The sequence below is a fragment of the Garra rufa genome, unplaced genomic scaffold (assembly GCF_049309525.1).
Source record: "Garra rufa unplaced genomic scaffold, GarRuf1.0 hap1_unplaced_295, whole genome shotgun sequence".
In the NCBI taxonomy this organism is placed as follows: Eukaryota; Metazoa; Chordata; class Actinopteri; order Cypriniformes; family Cyprinidae; genus Garra; species Garra rufa.
This window is the reverse complement of record NW_027394563.1, coordinates 1-15,442: the sequence shown is the minus strand read 5'-3', so window position 1 is coordinate 15,442 and position 15,442 is coordinate 1. Positions and strand designations below refer to the sequence as shown.

The 15,442-nt window shown below is 27.1% G+C and overlaps 1 long non-coding RNA gene across 1 annotated transcript; it reads right to left on the bottom strand.

Moving 5' to 3' along the window:
• Positions 1-2,997: 2,997 nt before the first annotated feature.
• LOC141317085 (uncharacterized) lies at positions 2,998-14,349 on the bottom strand. The gene is made up of 4 exons (XR_012351724.1): positions 13,075-14,349; positions 12,875-12,953; positions 7,016-7,180; positions 2,998-3,861 (listed from the first exon to the last, which is right to left on the bottom strand). It is a non-coding gene; the product is annotated as an uncharacterized lncRNA (long non-coding RNA).
• Positions 14,350-15,442: the final 1,093 nt, after the last annotated feature.

Below are 15,442 nucleotides of genomic sequence, written 5' to 3'. Positions count from 1 at the left end.
TTTAATTAAATTATAAAAATAAAACAGACTAATTAAAATAAAAATAGAATCAATTTAGAAATTTTTAAAATAAATTTAATTAAAATTTACAAGCTAAATATTCTCCAGATAATATTTAGACATATTTATAACATTTATTTTTTACAGTATAAAATAAGTATTTTTACGTTTTATTTTATTTTTTTAAATTAAAACCATAAAAAATATTCTCATTACTTGGAATATAATAAAAATTAATCAACATAAACATTAAAAAAGTACATATGTTATTTCAGCTAGTTGCCAGGGCAACATTTCTCTAGTACTAATAAAACTATAAAAAAATAACAAAAATAAATAAATAAATAAATAAATAAATAAACTGACAAATGCAACAAAATTGCAAATTACTAAAGCTTTTACTAAAATTATAATTAAAGCAGAAAATAAATGAAATAATGTGGTGGTCCATGGCATCTAAAAGATTAAACCTCAGAGTTATCAGAGTTATTATCATTAACTAAAACCATAAAAAAATATTTTAATTACTAAACTAACTAAAATAACTAAATAAACAATAAATAAACAAAAAAAAAATGCAACAAAATTAACTTTTTACTAAAATTCTAATTAAAACACAAAATAAAAAATAATAAAATAAACTGACAAATGCAACAATTTCTAAAAATTTTACTAAAATTCTAATTAAAACTGAAAATATATAAATAATAAATACATACATAAATACACAAAAAATAATAAAATAAACTAAAAAAATGCAACAAAATTACTAAAACTTTTACTAAAATTCTAATTAAAACAGAAAATAGAAAATAAATAGAAAGATAAATAAATAAATACGTTGGTGGTCCATGGCATCTAAAAGATTGGAAACCCCTGCTGTATCAGGGTTATTATTGTTAACTAAAACCATGAAACATATTTTCATTACCTGAAATATAATAAACGTTAACCAAACGTTAAAACAGAAAATAGAAAAGTAAATAATGAATAAATAATTTGGCGGTCCATGGTATCTAAAAGATTGAAAACCCCTGCTCTAAGTATCAGGGTTATTATTGTAATACCTAAATAATAAATCCATAAAGCATATTTTCATTACCTGAAATATAATAAACATTAACCAAAATAAATCATAAACACAAATAATAAAATAATAAATAAAATAATAAATAAACAAAAATAATAAAATAATAAACTAACAAATGCAAAAAAAAATTAACTTTTACTACAATTCTAATTAAAATAGAAAAATAATTAAATAAACAAAAAAGAATAAAATAAACTGACAAATGCAACTAATTACTAAAACTTTTACTAAAATTCAAATTAAAACAGAAATAAAAAAATAAAAAAATAAACTGATAAATGCAACAATTTCTAAAACATTTAAAATTAACTCTTAAAATTCAAATTAAAACAGAAAATATAAAAATAAATAAATAAATACACCAAAAATAGTAAAATAAACTAAACAAATGCAACAAAATGACTACAACTTTAACTAAAATTCAGATTAAAATATTAAATAATAAATAAATAATTTGGTGGTCCATGGTATCTAAAAGATTGAAAACCCCTGCTCTAAGTATCAGGGTTATTACTGTTAAATAAATCCATAAAGAATAGTTTCATTACCTGAAATATAATAAACATTAACCAAAATAAAACATAAACACAAATAATAAATAAATAAAGACAATAATAAATAAAATAATAAATAAGCATAAAAATAATAAAATAATAAACTAACAAATGCACAAAAATAAATAAATAAATAAAACTTTTACTAAAATTCAAATTAAAATAGAAAATAGAAAAATAATTAAATAAGCAAAAATAAAATAATAAACTGACAAATGCAACAAAATGACTAAAACCTTCACTAAAATTCTAAATCAGAGAATTAAAAAAAATGAACAAAAAAATAATAAAATAAACTGACAAATGCAACTAAATTACTAAAACTTTTACTAAAATTCAAATTAAAACAGAAAAAAATAATAAAAAAATAAACTGATAAATGCAACAATTTCTAAAACATTTAAAATGAACTCTTAAAATTCAAATTAAAACAGAAACTAGAAAAATAAATACACCAAAAATAGTAAAATAAACTAAACAAATGCAACAAAATGACTACAACTTTCACTAAAATTCAGATTAAAATATTAAATAATAAATAAATAAATAATTTGGTGGTCCATGGCATCTAAAAGATTGAAAACCCCTGCTCTAAGTATCAGGGTTATTATAGTTAACAAGAAATCATAAAAAAAATAAATAATAATAATTACTTGAAATATAATAAACACAAAAAAGTATATATTTTATTTCAGCTAGTTCCTCTAGCACTAAAACAATAAACAATCAAACAAACAAACTAAAATATATAAAATAATAAACTGACAAATGCAACAAAATTACTAAATAAAAAAAAAAATAGAAAAGTAAATAAATAATTTGGTGGTCCATGGCATCTAAAAAATTATATAAGGGTAAAATATATATATAAAAAATAATAATATTTGAATTACTTGAAATATAATTAACATGAATCTAAATAAAACATAAAAAAAACAACAAGCCAACCTCTCTTAAATACTAAAATAACTAAATCATTGTAATAAATTATAAAATAATGAACTGACAAACGCAACAAAATTACTAGAACTTTTACTACAATTCAAAAGAAAACCAAAAAAATATATAAAAATAAATAATCTAATTCAAAATCGCTCTTGCGTGATTTGCACTACTGTGAAAGTAACTCCATGTCTGTGACTTTAAAACAAATGTTATTATTCAGGTAGCCGCTATTAAACACGTCAACAGCTTAATTAACTTTAACTAACCTGCACAGGAAGATTCTTCAAACCTTCGCTCCGTCGCGACAGCAGCTCACCTGAAAGACAAAAACTAAGCAGAGCGAAATGCAATTGCATTTGAACCACAAGAAGTTTCAGGCCTTAGAGCAAAACATCAAGCATGGTCAAGTACTTTATTCACAATATTTTTCTTAAAAAACCTCTTTTTTTAATATACAACACAATCTGACAAGACATTTTTGTTTACAACTAGATTCAGCCCTCGATGAGCAAGCAGGCAGAGAGAAATCAAACCAGACATTGAGTGACAAAGACATACAATGCCTAGCACGGGAGAGATGGGAGAGGCCAATTAAATAGAAAAAAAACACAAAATCATAAAAACTAAAGAGAGACGATAGGGAAAGAGAGGCATCAGAGCAGACAGTCACCCAGCTGATCCTCGCATGCATGCAGACGGACCTCCGCTTCACGCCGTCATCCTGAAAAACACGTGTGTCCCTGGTCCTGAAGAGAGAAGTGGCATGAAAACCAAAGGCGGCAGACGTCCTAAACCTTTCCTTTCATTTCAGCGAGAGTTTGCTACCATCCGAGTCCATTTCTCTCGCACAGCAGTTCCCAAAAAGTCTAGTTTCCTGTCCTTCATCCGTACGTCACTCCTAGAGTCCCAGCTTCAGTGATCCCCGTGTGGATATGAGCTATTAGTAGTGCAGATTTTCAGGTTATTTGAGCAGCAGTGATAGTACAGATACGGTTTGAAGCTGTTGAACGTCCGTGTGTGTGATTGTGCTTGTCTTTTCCCCATTAGATAAAGCAGAACAGTGCTGAAACCCAATGGTGTGAGTGTTTGAATCTTTAGTGTGGCTTGTGTGTGTTTGGCAAAGCATGAATCTGTGTATGTTTGTGTGTGTTCAACTTTATAGTCAGACAGAGAAGAGGAGGCGGATCCCTAGGCACCATTCTGCGACGGACGTGGCCAACAACCAATCAGCTCTCAGCTTTCCCAGGACACACTGGCACATAGAAGAGGCACCTGAATGGATGAGACAATTAATTAATCGATTAATAAATATCCAAAAAAAAAAAAAAAAAAATTAAATATTTTATAATTTAATTTAATAACAAAATTTAAAACAATATAATGTAATAATATAATGGCTATGAAATAAATAAAATTATAGACAAAAACAAATACAAATAAATTTTTAAAACAATAATAAAAAATAAAAAAAATTACAGCACATGACCTCTACAATATAAACAAAAATGAGATAAATAAATTAAAAAAATACTACAAAAGAAAAATGCTCTTATTTAATAAATGAAAGGGTTTTGTAATAAATGATACAAAATAACATGTATAAAATAAAGACAAGAAACTATAACAAACAATATAATATGAAAGTATATTTATAGCAAAAATGTAGAAAATTTTTGAACCAATAAAAAAAAAAAAAGCAAATATAATAATGACTACAAACATTATTAAAACATATAGATATTTAAGGAACAAATAAATAGAAAATAAACTACCAAGGAAAACTATCTTTAATATTTTATGGTTTTAACATAAATAATATACATATAAAAAGATAACTATAATAACACTAGAGAACTAGATACAATTTTAGATTGAAATAATTTAATAAATTCATTTCTAAAATACTGAAAAATAAACGTGTGAATAAAACAATCACAACAATATGAACAAAAATGAAATCGAACAAGTAAAGAAAAGTATTTAATGAACAAATTAAAAAAAAATCCAACACATTATTTGTATTTACTATTTTAAGGTTTTAATATAATATAATATATAAAAGCGATAACTCTAATAAACACTAGAATACTAAATTCTAAAACTTTAATTTTAGAATTTTAGACAAAATCTATTTTAACCAAAATATATAATTATAAATTATATATCGATAACTATAATAAACACTAGAAAACTAAACAGAATTTTAGACAGACACTTTTATTTGAAAAACTATTAAAATTTAATTGTAAATATAATAACCACTACAATATGAAAGATAAATAAATAGATAAACTATATTAACAAATGCATTTTAAAAACGATGAAAAATACTTTTTAATATAATAGCCACAACGATATGAACAGAAATTAAACTGAACAAGTAAAAAAAGGTATTTATTGAACAAATAAATAAAAATGAACTACCAACAAAAATACTTTTCGTATTTAATAATTAAAGGTTTTAACATAAATAATATACATTTAAATAAATTTCATTTAAAATAAAAGGATAACACTAGAAACACTAAATGCAATTTAAAAACTATGAAAAATAAATTCTGTGAATAATATGAACTAAAATGAAACCGGACTACTAAAGAATTTAATAAACAAATAAATCTAAAAATAAACTACCAACACAAATGATCTTTGTATTTAATGCTTTTCGGTTTTAACGTGATATAAATTAATATCATAGAACATAAACAATAACTATAATAAACACTAGAAAACCAATTAGAATTTTAAACAAAAACTATTTTAATAAATATTAAGTATTTAATAATAAGTATTTAAAAAAACTATGAAAAATGAATTGTAAATATAATAACCACAACAATATGAACAAAAAAATGAATGAACAGAATTAAAAAAATAAACTACCAATGAAAATTATATTTAATATTTAATGGTTTTAACATAAAAAAATAAACATAATATAAAATTAAAAGATAACCATAATAACCCCTAGAAAACTTTTAGACAAGATCAAATTTAAAAAATGCATTTTAGAAACTGTGAAATAAAAATTGTAAATATAATAACTACAACAATATGAACAAAAATGAAACTGAACAACTAAATTTCATGAACAAATTAATTAAAATAAACTACCAACAAAAATGATCTTTGTATTTGATAATTTATGGTTTTAACATAAATAAAATAAATATAAATTAGTATAATATAAAATAAAAAGACAACTGTAATAAACACTAGAAAACTAAATAAATTTTATACAAAAACTATTTTATCAAATGATTTTTAAAAACTATGAAAAATAAATTGTAAATAAAATAACCACTACAATATGAACTTAAATGAAACTGAACCACTACATATAAATTAATTAATATAACAAAACATATCTATAATAAACACTAAACACAAACTAAATAGAATTGTAGACTAAAGCTATTTTAAAAACTATGAAAAATAAACCGTAAATATAATAACCACTACAATATAAAAAAAGGAACTGAACTGAAGAAAAGTATTTAATGAACAAATCCATTAAAAATGAACTACCAACAAAAATGATTTTCGTATTTAATATTTTATGGTTTTAGCATAAATAATACAAATATAAATTAATATAATATAAAATAAAAAATAACTGCAATAAACACTAGAAAACTAAATAGAATTTTAGACAAAAGCTATTTTATTAAATGCATTTTAATAACTAAGAAAAATAAATTGTAAATATAATCACTAAAATATGAACAAAAGTGAAACTTAATTTAAAATTTAAAATAAACTACCAATGAAGATTATCTTCGTATTTAATATTTTATGGTTGCACTTGTAACATAAATAATATAACTATAGTTTTATAAAATAAAATAAAAATTAAATATAATCACAACAATATAAACAAAATTGAAACCGAACAACTAAAGAAAAGTATTTAATGAACAAATAAATCAAAAATTAACTACCAAAGAAAATCATTTTTGTATTTCATATGTTATAGTTTTAACAAATAATTATGAATATAATATAACATTTATGAAAAATAATTTGTAAATAAAAAAACACTACAATATGAACAAAAATGAAACTGAACAACTAAAGAAAAGTATTTAATAATAAAAAAAATAGATAAATAAAACTACCAATTAAAAATATGTATTTATTTAACATTTTATGGTTTTACCATAAAAAAAAATCTAAATATAAAATAACACATTACAAAATAAAATATTAAAAACTATAATAAAACCATGTAACTACTGTATTAATGAAAACTGAACAGAATTAAAGAATTAAATAAATACATGCTTGATGAACCAGATTTTGGACTATCAGGGATTTCTGACAAACCACGATACATGGTTAAAGCTTAACTAAACCAAAAACCAGAAAACTTGAAAATGAAATACAAATCTGGTGAATGATTGAAAACTCTTTGCGGTGTGTGTACCTGCTATCTGGAGACGTATGTATATGTCCGTGAGGGCGATCGCCTCTCCGACTGGCCATTGGTGGAGACATTCAGGAAGTCCCATATAAGGATTGTGTCGTCATGGGAACTGCTAATAATCTGGAACTCATCAAACTGCAGTCGGAACACACGCCCAGAATGCTCCTGCGAGAGGTTACCATGACAACACACACTTAAAAGAGCATGAAAACATACAGTAACGCACATGCAAACACTCCAGAGGTCTGTCAGAAACCGTCATTATGGTGTTGAGGAGGAAACGCAGCAATGCTACTGACGCACATACATGTTTCAACAGCATTTTAATTGCTCAGCTGTTGAAATGATCATTCAGTTAACCTACATGGAAATGTACGCAAAACAAAATTCATAATTCACAAATCAGCAGTCACCTAGTGCTGGGAAAACCACTTTATCAAACTGCAGGATTCTAGAAATAAAAGTATTAAAAGCACAGTTTTTTTAACAAATGTTTGTTTCATAGTTTGTTTAAAAGTAGCTAAGAATCCAATGCTTTTAGTGAATCAGTTTGTGAATCCAATTCTTTCAGTGAATCAATTTGTTTCAAAGTTTGTTTAACAGTACAGCAAGGAATCTACTTCTTTTAGTGAATCAGTTTGAGAATCCAATTCTTTCAGTGAATCAATTTGTGAATCCAATTCTTTCAGTGAATCAATCTGTGAATCCAATTCTTTCAGTGAATCAATTTGTGAATCCAATTCTTTCAGTGAATCAATTTGTGAATCCAATTCTTTCAGTGAATCAATTTGTGAATCCAATTCTTTCAGTGAATCAATTTGTGAATCCAATTCTTTCAGTGAATCAATTTGTGAATCCAATTCTTTCAGTGAATCAATTTGTTTCAAAGTTTTTTTTAACAGTTTAGCCAGGAATCTACTTCTTTTAGTGAATCAGTTAGAGAATCCAATTCTTTCAGTGAATCAATCTGTGAATCCAATTCTTTCAGTGAATCAATTTGTGAATCCAATTCTTTCAGCGAATCAATTTGTGAATCCAACTTTTTCAGTGAATCAATTTGTGAATCCAATTCTTTCAGTGAATCAGTTTGTGAATCCTATTCTTTCAGTGAATCAATTTGTGAATCCAATTCTTTCAGTGAATCAGTTTGTGAATCCTATTCTTTCAGTGAATCAATTTGTGAATCCAATTCTTTCAGTGAATCAATTTGTGAATCCAATTCTTTCAGTGAATCAATTTGTTTCAAAGTTTGTTTAACAGTACAGCAAGGAATCTACTTCTTTTAGTGAATCAGTTTGAGAATCCAATTCTTTCAGTGAATCAATTTGTGAATCCAATTCTTTCAGCAAATCAATTTGTGAATCCAATTCTTTCAGTGAATCAATTTGTTTCAAAGTTTGTTTAACAGTACAGCAAGGAATCTACTTCTTTTAGTGAATCAGTTTGAGAATCCAATTCTTTCAGTGAATCAATTTGTGAATCCAATTCTTTCAGTGAATCAATCTGTGAATCCAATTCTTTCAGTGAATCAATTTGTGAATCCAATTCTTTCAGTGAATCAATTTGTGAATCCAATTCTTTCAGTGAATCAATTTGTGAATCCAATTCTTTCAGCGAATCAATTTGTGAATCCAATTCTTTCAGTGAATCAATTTGTGAATCCAATTCTTTCAGTGAATCAATTTGTTTCAAAGTTTGTTTAACAGTACAGCCAGGAATCTACTTCTTTTAGTGAATCAGTTTGAGAACCCAATTCTTTCAGTGAATCAATTTGTGAATCCAATTCTTTCAGCGAATCAATTTGTGAAACCAATTCTTTCAGCGAATCAATTTGTGAATCCAATTCTTTCAGTGAATCAATTTGTTCCAAAGTTTTTTTTTAACAGTTTAGCCAGGAATCTACTTCTTTTAGTGAATCAGTTAGAGAATCCAATTCTTTCAGTGAATCAATCTGTGAATCCAATTCTTTCAGTGAATCAATTTGTGAATCCAATTCTTTCAGCGAATCAATTTGTGAATCCAATTCTTTCAGCGAATCAATTTGTGAATCCAATTCTTTCAGTGAATCAGTTTGTGAATCCTATTCTTTCAGTGAATCAATTTGTGAATCCAATTCTTTCAGTGAATCAGTTTGTGAATCCTATTCTTTCAGTGAATCAATTTGTGAATCCAATTCTTTCAGTGAATCAATTTGTGAATCCAATTCTTTCAGTGAATCAATTTGTTTCAAAGTTTGTTTAACAGTACAGCAAGGAATCTACTTCTTTTAGTGAATCAGTTTGAGAATCCAATTCTTTCAGTGAATCAATTTGTGAATCCAATTCTTTCAGCAAATCAATTTGTGAATCCAATTCTTTCAGTGAATCAATTTGTTTCAAAGTTTGTTTAACAGTACAGCAAGGAATCTACTTCTTTTAGTGAATCAGTTTGAGAATCCAATTCTTTCAGTGAATCAATTTGTGAATCCAATTCTTTCAGTGAATCAATCTGTGAATCCAATTCTTTCAGTGAATCAATTTGTGAATCCAATTCTTTCAGCGAATCAATTTGTGAATCCAATTCTTTCAGCGAATCAATTTGTGAATCCAATTCTTTCAGTGAATCAATTTGTGAATCCAATTCTTTCAGTGAATCAATTTGTTTCAAAGTTTGTTTAACAGTACAGCCAGGAATCTACTTCTTTTAGTGAATCAGTTTGAGAACCCAATTCTTTCAGTGAATCAATTTGTGAATCCAATTCTTTCAGCGAATCAATTTGTGAAACCAATTCTTTCAGCGAATCAATTTGTGAATCCAATTCTTTCAGTGAATCAATTTGTTCCAAAGTTTTTTTTTAACAGTTTAGCCAGGAATCTACTTCTTTTAGTGAATCAGTTAGAGAATCCAATTCTTTCAGTGAATCAATCTGTGAATCCAATTCTTTCAGTGAATCAATTTGTGAATCCAATTCTTTCAGCGAATCAATTTGTGAATCCAATTCTTTCAGCGAATCAATTTGTGAATCCAATTCTTTCAGTGAATCAATTTGTTTCAAAGTTTGTTTAACATCACAGCCAGGAATCTACTTCTTTTAGTGAATCAGTTTGAGAATCCAACTCTTTTAGTGAATCAATTTGTGAATCCAATTCTTTCAGTGAATCAATTTGTTTTAAAGTTTTTTTAACAGTACAGCTAGGAATCCACTTCTTTTAGTGAATCCAATTTTTAAGTATTTCGGTTTGTTTCAACATTTGTTTAATAGTTTAGCTAAGAATCAAATTGTTTAGCCAATCAGCTTGAGAATCCTATTATTTTAGTGAATTGATTTGTTATAAAGTTTGTTTAACAGTATAGCTAGGAATCTAATTATTTTAGTGAATCAGTTTGGAAATCTAATTCTTTACGTGAATTGTTTTGTTACATAGTTTATTTAACAGTATAGCTAGGAATCCAATTATTTTAGTGAATTAGTTTGGAAATCTAATTCTTTCAGTGAATCGGTTTGTTTCAAACTTTGTTTAATAGTACAGATAGGAATCTAATTCCTTTAGTGAATCAGCTTGGGGATCCAATTTGTTTAATGAATTGGTTTGCTTTAAAGTTGGTTTAAAAGTATAGCTAGGAATCCAATTCTTTCAGTGAATTGATTTGTTTCAAAGTTCAAAGTTTGTTTAAAAGTATAGCTAAGAATCTACTTTTACTGAATCAGTTTGAAAATTTAATTCTTTTTTTTAAAGTTTGTTTAGTAGTACAGCTAGGAATCTACTTCTTTTAGTGAATCCAATTTTTAAGTAATTAGGTTTGTTTCAACATTTGTTTAATAGTTTAGCTAGGAGTCAAATTCTTTTAGCGAATCAGCTTGAGAATCCTATTATTTTAGTGAATTGATTTGTTATAAAGTTTGTTTAACAGCATAGCTAGTAATCTGATTATTTTAGTGAATTAGTCTGCGAATCCAATTCTTTCAGTAAACCGGTTTGTTTCAAAGTTTTACAGTACAGCTCGGAATCCAATTCTTTTAGTGAATCAGTTTGGGAATCACTTTTTTTTTTTACTGAAACATTTTTTTAGAGTTTATTTAACAGTACAGCTAGGAATCCAATTATTTTAGTCAATAAGTTTGGGAATCTAATTCTTTCAGTGAATTGATTTGTTTCAAAGTTTGTTTAACAGTATAGCTAATAATCTGATTATTTTAGTGAATCAGACTGTAAATCCAATTCTTTCAGTAAATCAATTTGTTTCAAAGTTTGTTTAATAGTACAGATAGGAATCAAATTCCTTTAGTGAATCAGCTTGCAAATCCAATTTGTTTAATGAATTGGTTTGCTTTACAGTTTGTTTGAAAGTATAGCTAGGAATCCAATTCTTTTAGTGAATTGATTTGTTTCAAAGTTTGTTTAAAAGTATAGCTATGAATCTACTTTTACTGAATCAGTTTGGTAATTTAATTATTATTTTTTTAAGTTTGTTTAATAGTACAGCTAGGAATCTAATTCTTTTAGTGAATTAGTTTGGGAATCCAGTTCTTTCAGTGAATCGGTTTGTTTCAAAAGTTTGTTTAATAGTATAGCTAGGGATATACTTCTTTTAGTGAATCAGTTTGGGAATTTAATTCTTTCATTGAATCAATTTGTTTCAAAGTTTGTTTAATAGTACAGATAGGAATCAAATACCTTTAGTGAATCAGCTTGGGAATCCAATTCGTTTAATGAATTGGTTTGCTTCAAAGCGTGTTTAACAGTATAGCTAGGAATCAGATTCTTTTAGTGAATCAGTTTGTGAATTAAATTATTTTAATTAATGTTTGTTTAAAAGTTTCTTTAATAGTACAGCTAGGAATCCATTTCTTTTAGTGAATTAGTTTGGGAATCCAGTTCTTTTAGTGAATCGGTTTGTTTCAAAAGTTTGTTTAATAGTATAGCTAGGGATATACTTCTCTTAGTGAATCAGTTTGGGAATACAATTATTTTAATGAATCTGCTTTTTTTTTAAGTTTGTTTAACAGTATAGCTAGGAATCTAATTATTTTAGTGAATCAGTTTGGGAATCCAGTTCTTTTAGTGAATCGGTTTGTTTCAAATGTTTGTTTAATAGTATAGCTAGGGATATACTTCTCTTAGTGAATCAGTTTGGGAATTTAATTCTTTCAGTGAATCAATTTGTTTCAAAGTTTGTTTAATAGTACAGACAGGAATCGAATTATTTTAGTGAATCAGCTTGGGAATCCAATTTGTTTAATGAATTGGATTGCTTTAAAGCTTGTTTAACAGAATAGCTAGGAATCAGATTCTTTTAGTGAATCAGTTTGGGAATACAATTATTTTAATGAATCTGTTTTTTTTTTTTAAGTTTGTTTAACAGTATAGCTAGGAATCTAATTATTTTAGTGAATCGGTTTGGGAATCCAGTTCTTTTAGTGAATCGGTTTGTTTCAAAGTTTATTTAATAGTACAGCTAGGAATTTACTTATTTTAGTGAACCCTTTTTTAAAGTTTGTTTAATAGTACAGCTAGGAATACAATTCTTTTAGTGAAGCAGTTGTTTCAATGAACCCTTTCAACAAGAATTGCTTAACTAATTCACTCCATTTGAGTCGTCACTACATTCCCACATGTCCCCGTTTTTAATACTAGTATTTGTAGTAGCCTGTGGCTTGGCAAAGTGACTTTAAAGTAGCATTCCGTGACTGCTTATTTGAGAAGTATGAATTATATTTAACTAAATGATTATTTCAAACTAGCAGCATAAATAAAGTTGCAGCGATGTCTTGTGGTTGTTCAGTTTTATCGTATGTGAACATGACAGAAAAAAATATTAATAGGAATAAAAAATAAATTAATTAAAAAAATAAAAACGGATTATTTTATTCACACGCACCACGAGTGTACGCAGACATAACGTGCTGGCGGGGGCCCGAGGATCCAGAGCTGCCTGTAAATCCCAAACTTTAATCTTCCTGCAGATGAAGAGAGAGAATGTGAGGGTGAGTTAATATGGCTGCTTGATATTAACCAGTTCGACAGATGAACAGCCTGTCAGAAACAGATGGTGCTGTGACTGTGTGAGTGTTTATTCACCCATCATATGCTCCGCTCACGATCCTCTTGTTGTCGAATCTGATGCAGCGCACAAGCTCCTCATGACCCTCAAGCACACGCAGACAGGCACCGCACTCAATGTCCCACAGTCTGACCACACACACATAAGTATGTTAAAGATTTGAGAGCTTTTATAGAGCATTTATAGGGTTAGTTCAACCAGAAATTTTAATTGTCATCATATACTCATTCCAAACCTGCATGACTTACTTTCTTCAGTGGAAAACCAAAAATTTGAGAGGTTTTATAGAGCATTTAAAGTCTTAGTCCACCTAGAGTTTTTAATTCTGTCATCATTTACACATTCCAAACCAGCATGATTTCCTCTCTTCAGTGGAAAACAAAAAATAAAGACTGCAGAATGAGTCAAGGACAAAACAAAAACATCGTAAAAAAAATCCAAACAGAAGTCTATACAACTCGTACACTACATTTCAAGGCTTCAGAATGCTTACGATAGTTTTGTGTGAGGAAAACACCACTGAAAAACAGAGGAAATAAGAAGATTTTCAGTCAGCAATGACTTCTCACACAAAGCTTTTGTTTGACTTCAGAAACTTATTTTATAACGCAAATCATATGTGACCCTGGACCACAAAACCTGTCTTAAGAAGCATGGGTATATTTGTAGCAATAGCCAACAATACACTGTATGAGTCTAAATTTTACATTTATGCCAAAAATCATTAGGATGTTAAGTAAATATCAGGTTCCATGAATATATTTTGTAAATTTCCAACCATAAATATATCAAAACTTAATTTTTGATTAGAAATATGCATTGCTAAGGACTTAATTTGCACAACTTTAAAGGTGATTTTCTCAATATTTAGATTTTTTTGCACCCTCAGATTTTCAAATAGTTGTATCTTGACCAAATATGGTCCTATCCTAACAAACCATCACATATCAATGGAAAGCTTTTTTATTCAGATGTATAAATCTCAATTTCGTAAAATTGACCCTCTACGACTAGTTTTGGTCACATATAGCCTATCATAAACACTTTTATGATGCTTTTTGTCATTTTTGGAACATAAACCTCCTCAATTACCATATAAGGTACTTGTTATACATCTCCTTGAACATAAATTCTTATAAATGCAGTACTGGTTAAAAGATTGGGGTCACTAAGATTTTTAGCTAGTAAGAAAATAATGCGTTAAATTAATAGTAAACATAAAGTGACAGTAAACACCTTTACAATGTTTCAAAAGATTTCTATTTTAAGCAAATGCTGTTAATTTGAACTTTCTATTCATCAAAGAATCCTGCAAATCAGTATATTAAAACGATTTCTGAAGGATCATGTGACACAGAAGATATGAGTAAGGATGCTGAAAATGTAGCTTTGCATACATTTTACAATATGTTCACACAGAAAACAGTCATTTGAAATTGTAGTAATATTTCATAATATAACTGTTTATTAGGGCTGGGTAAAAAAAATATCGATTCTCCGATTTTAATCGATCTTCAATTTAACGCAACGATATCGATTCGGGAAATCCCCAAATCGATTCTTAATGCGCGTGCTTCAGCTTCACGTAAGAGGATATGAATATTCACCTCTTGTCCTGAAGGTGTCACCATCAGCTGCTTTTTTTGCAGAAAAATCTGGCGATCAAAAATGATATGGCTGTAGTTAAGAACTGTTAGTTTTATGGACAGTTAGAATGTTTTGTATTATGATTGGCCTGTTTTGAACGTTTTGAATTTAGAAAAATGTTTTATTTCTTAAACATGTTTGAAGTTCTTAATAGATTTCACTGTTGCACATTTACAGTCTTTTTATTTTTTTACAGTAATGTGCATTTTGCAGTTTGTTTACATGGTGTATAATGGATGCACATATTTATGACTTCTTGTTACAGTGTTCATTTAAAATAAAAGTTAAAAAGTGTGCACCCTATTATTAATGTAGATGTGTATTTTCAGTAATAAACTTAAGTAGGAGAGTTTCAGTTACCAGCATTTATATCAAAATATGGATCCCATGTCTGCAAAACTAACATTTTAAATGAAATATTGATAGCTAATCGATATCGAATCGAATCAAAATCGAATCGAAACCATAAAAATAAGAATCGAATCACCGAATTGGTCACAATACCCAGCCCTACTGTTTATACTATATTTTTGATCAAATAAATGCAGCCTTGGTGAGCAGAAGAGACTCTTAAAAAAAATAAAAAATAAAAAATAAATAAATAAATATATATATATATATATATATATTTTTTTTTTTAAACAATACACAATTTTATTTATTTATTTAATATATATATATATATATATATATATATATATATATATATATATGTGTGTGTGCTGATAAAGAAATTAC